Raw genomic sequence first — 5,193 nt, 5'->3', positions numbered from 1 at the left:
AGCTTACGGATCATTTCTTCAGACACTCAGGACAGTCTTAAGAAAGTTGGACATATAATTTAATGTAAAATTTTGTGTTATGTATGGCCACTATATTATCAGTCTACAAGAAATTAGCAAAAAATTGATGTAATACAAGGACAACATTTTATGACATGCAAACGAGGTTGTAAATTGAGTAAATAATTTACAAACAAATGTATAACATATCCCATGATTGATTGCGCGTCTCAAGATGTCTGCGCCCATCAGAAACTTCGCCGCTCGATTCTTCTCACCTATTCGTCCGTTCAACACTTCTTTTTTAACGTACGGATCGATATGCAAAATATCACCGAAATATAGTTCAAATTTTATCTCTACCCTTATATGCCCACGGTTTCTGAAAACGCGTGTAGAATTTAATGTCCCATTATACATAGTAAAGGCACGTCATTTGTGTGTTTCGGTCGACAATCAACTAAGCGAGCAAGACATCAAAAATCGCATACTTGATTTGACAGATAAATTTATGGAAGCCAGGGAGCTACTCAAAGATGCCGTAAGTATTGAATTGCTCCGAAAGTGAAAACTTCACACAAATGCCATCCAACTCACAACCCCAGATCGCCCTGCGGTACAGGTCTGTGTGTTCCCGGCGTTATACGGCCTCCACCACAGCCCTGCAACGGTCTATGGATACAACTGGCGACTCTGCGGTCCGGATCCGGACCGCAACGAAAAAACGGTCTTTTTGGCCGAAATTCTACTCTATCGGGGCAAAATCCTTTCCCTGCCTACCTTAACCTCCTAACCGACCCCAAAAGAGATGCGATTAACTTCTCCTAACGTCCAAAACCGCTCGTTTTCTGAAACATAACGTACTCGACAAGTTGTTTACCCATGGAGACCGCCATTTTGAATCTCGCCAGTTATCTCCATAGACCGTTGCAGGGCTTTGGTGGAGGCCGTATAACGCCGGGAACACACAGACCTGTACATAGGGCTAAATACAGCCCTGCTCAAGGCAGCAAGGCACACTATTTTACAAGTGGTATAGCCACAAATTGATGACGTCAAATCGCCGTACACAAAACACAGACGCCTTGTAATTATGGCACTGTGTATTGTGTACGGTGATTTGACGTCATCAGTTTGTGGCTATACCACTTGTAAAATGGTGCCCTGCTCAAGGCAAGGCAGCAAGGCACACTAGACCAAAAGGGGGATTTACTACCGACCGGGAGAAAAATTAACCTCCTGATTAGGAGAATTTCCGATATGGAGACTGCTTTTGATACAATGGTTCCGTGCAATTTAGAAAAGTGTGCCAGTATGTTCATTATCGAATTTGAGGGTGGGTTTATGCGGCAGTCAATGTCAACGCTAGCTGCAAAATTGTAGCACTACGATGAGGCGGTCGGTGATTTTTGGTTTTTGCAACTTCGCTCACCAGTAGCGCTACAATGCCCAGGGCTTGACAATTTTTTTTCCAGTTCACTTGTCCGTTGGACAAGTGGATTTTCAATTTCACTTGTCCTCACAAAAATTTTACTTGTCCTCCATTTGTAATAATCAAGACCAAAATACTTGCGACAAATTCCATAGCGGCTTTCAGGGCTTTCTTATTGTGGTAATTTTCGCCGATGTTGACGCCGATTTTTCTCAAAAGTTTACACTGAAGTAGGCCTGCGTACGGTCTGTGTGTTCCCGGCGTTATACGGCCTCCACCACAAGAGGCCGTATAACGCCGGGAACACACAGACCTGTTCGCAGGGCTAACATTGAATTTGAAGGTACATATCATACATCGGCTTCCTGTGTTTGGCAAGCATAAATGCCGTTGTAAAAAGATTGGTCAGTTTCTGTCGCTGGTCGTCGTCATTCGGTTCACGCATTGCGAGTGCATGCGATCGGGGTGTTGGCAAGTGACACCGTATCGGGCTCAGCGGGACCAACAAAATTTCCACAATCATTGTCCCCGTCACGATCTCATCTGCGATGCGCCAAACAGTCCAAATGCGGTTGACTTAACTCGTGAGACCTTATCGATTCAACGCGAAACATGTCGCATCCGTCAAGAAAAGCATTTCGCTTAGTTTGGCCATGGAGGTAGTCTCTTCCTACCTCCATGGTTTGCCAATGGTGGGGTATTTGAGACACTACATACAGAACATTTTTGAACCGTCATATTTCAACCAAGGCCACTGTGCTTTCCATTTCGAGAGATAACATCTACGGCGTTTTTCCTCATCATAACGCTTATGTTTAGATCTTTGGTCAGAAACATCATTCTAATCATCACATTGAGTCGTCGATTCTCAGACGATCCCACTCACACTGGCCCTCGTGGCGCCGTCGTAAATTATCACAACGTCGTTTCTCAGAGTTACACAATACCCATCGTCGTAAACTACACGCCTCTTTACGGCAACAGCTTTGCTTGATTTTTGCGTAGGTCTGCAGAGCGGAAATTACGCTCTGGCTCGCGAAAATGCACAATGCCTTGTGTGCGTTAGTGGAAATATTACCGTAAAATACTCATATTTACAGCGATCACTCCACAAACTATCTGCCAACAATATTCGTCTACCTCTCGAGGCCGCATAAATAATTTTGAAGTACTGCACGGTCGATCGCCGATAAGCGCTATGATTGGGTTTTGCAATTTTTTACCTAATTTGTTGGGGCGGAGCAGTCAGCATACAACAAAGAAATGCTGTTTACGCCAAATTTTAAGCGACTTTTTAATTGGACGATGAAACAATTTCATGTCGATCATCGAAAAATTGCAACATTGTGTGAGTCGGCAAGTGAATCGCAGAAGAACGTCACAATTGTATCTAAAAAAAGTCAGTAATTGACATTTATTTTGTGTGAACGACAACGCAAATCGGGCGACACGTGCACAAACTGCAACTTAGGTTCGCGTTGATTGCGCCAGAAGTTGTATAAACAACTTGTCCGGCGGGCGACCAGATTTTATTTTTGACTTGCCCGAACGTAAATTTCACTTGTCCCGGGCGTCGGGCGATAGGAATTGTCAAGCCCTGAATGCCGATGGCCCTGTTTGACAAATTACTTCAGAAGTCATAACAATCCATAGGTGCTTATCTTGAACCACACTAAGTAGAACAGTTTCCTTCTATTGTGTGTCAATTCCTCTTCCATCTTCCATGACCTATCAAAACCAACCCACACTTGAATACATGGATTAGAACACTGATAAAATGTCAAACATACTTTGGCTAACCTACCATGCTTTCAGAAAAATAGGCTGTGACAAATATGAAACTTGTTTGTTAATCTTATTGTTTTCAGAAAATTCAGTACATACGTGTAGCATATGTACAGTAATGCCAGTACATACGTGTAGCATATGTACAGTAATGCCAAATAAACTTTTAATTTGTCAGCTCTAAGTCATTATCAATAAACTTAAACCTGTTAAAAGGGATATTGTTAATAAAGCTAGTTTTGAACATTTTGGTCTTGCAAAACCATAAATTCTTGAATCAATAATCAGAAGAAATAGTTCAACATCACGACCTAAAAACTGAAACATATTTGGCCCGCTTATTTCTATTATAATTTTTATGAACATTCTGAAAGTACTAGTATCAGCATGGTAAGCAATCATAGGAACTAAAAACAAGCAATGTCTGTAATGCAACTTATTTCCTTCACTTTAATCATGGATAAGTGATTCCAATCCTCAAACCATCTTCTCAGTGAATATCCAAAAACAAACGTTTCTTGTGTCTCAATTCTTGCTGTTTGTAAAATTCCAAACTAACGTGTCACTCTCTTTGTTTTACAGTGATATTGCTTTGTACCTGGTTTAATTTCTTGATAATTGATGTGTTTTTTGTGGATGAAACTGGATGTGACAACTCTATGTGTTTCCTCATTTACTCATGAGAACAAGACAGTGAAGGGACCAAGCAAAATCTCAATATAGTCTTTGAGATGGACAAAAATGTATCAAAAATAAATTGGTTTTAAATTCATAACTGTAACCAGTGACTGCTGTTGTTTTCCAACAATACATAACTATTTTGTACCTGTTTATTTTTCAGGAAGAAGTGAGAAATACAGTTTACTTCAGTGAGGATATACTTGAAGCAGAAGATGCTATTAAAGAGACGTTAAAAGAATATGAAAAACTGCTCTCCAAACTCAGTGAAGAACAGAAAGTCATTGTTACGAGAATGATCGGATTGAAAATGTTGGAATTAAAGGCTCAATACAATGCAATTAAAGAATCTCTTCTTGAAGATTGAACTGTGTGATGTCATATAAATGTTATGAAACAGTGACAAAGGGATGTACTAGTACTTGCCTATTCTGATAGTAAGTGTATTGTGATATTGTCTTGTAATTCTATTACTTTGCTGCTAGCGTGCTCTCAGGAAGAAACCCGTACCATTGGTCAATATACTAGAGGTAGGGATAAACCCATAGTTTATACCAAAGACAGTAAAAATGTTATGGTATACGTTTCTTTTTGGGTTCCAAACCCTTTGAGCACCAGTCTATTTTTGTCACCTTTATAAAATATACCCCAGTCAATTTTTCTGCTTTTTTGCCAAAATTTCGATAAAAACTGTAGTCGATGAAATGTGATATCCATTTGGTCTAAAATTATGAAAAAACTTACTGAAAAGTTCACAAATATTGGTAAAATATTGCATTAAAATTTTGGTGGGAAAAATTACAGCAGTCAAAGGCTTTGTAGTCACAATTCTAAGAGCTAGAGATTGTGCTCTCTGTATGTTTTGTCAGAACTAGGAGGTAGTCCATAGTGTTTAGGTGATCAATCATGCTTTTAAAATTAGAAGTTGGATGTTGATGGTCCAAAATAGTACTTCTTGTGTCAGAGAAATATCTGAATTTGTTTGCAAACTTTTTTGTTCTTGTGAAATTTTAAGTGATGCTTGATAGGCAGCAATTAGGAGTGATAGTGTCGGAAAGATAAGTCTTGAATCAATTTTACAAAAAAGTAAAAAAATGACGGAATCTCATCAGGTTGTAATCTGTTGCTCTGCCTGCAACACCTTTGTTTCCTAACTGAGAGGGCGCTATTGTCCACTCCGCATGCACTTATAGTGATGGACCCGTCTTGAGACTACGTTTGATCACAATCTTGCTTCAGTATTATCTTAATTGCTGCCAAAATAGTTTGGGTCATTACGTGTAAGCAGGAAGACCCAT

General features: G+C 39.9%; 1 protein-coding gene across 3 annotated transcripts in view; it reads left to right on the top strand.

Annotated features, from left to right (window-relative positions):
* LOC139150901 (alpha-N-acetylgalactosaminide alpha-2,6-sialyltransferase 5-like) overlaps positions 1-5,193 on the top strand; it is a 417,953-nt gene that overhangs the window by 98,759 nt on the left and 314,001 nt on the right. The gene's annotated exons all lie outside the window — the stretch shown is intronic.

This window comes from Ptychodera flava, chromosome 15 (genome assembly GCF_041260155.1).
Source record: "Ptychodera flava strain L36383 chromosome 15, AS_Pfla_20210202, whole genome shotgun sequence".
NCBI classification, from domain to species: Eukaryota; Metazoa; Hemichordata; class Enteropneusta; family Ptychoderidae; genus Ptychodera; species Ptychodera flava.
Note: the sequence above shows the minus strand (reverse complement) of the source record. Positions and strands in the feature narration are given on the sequence as shown.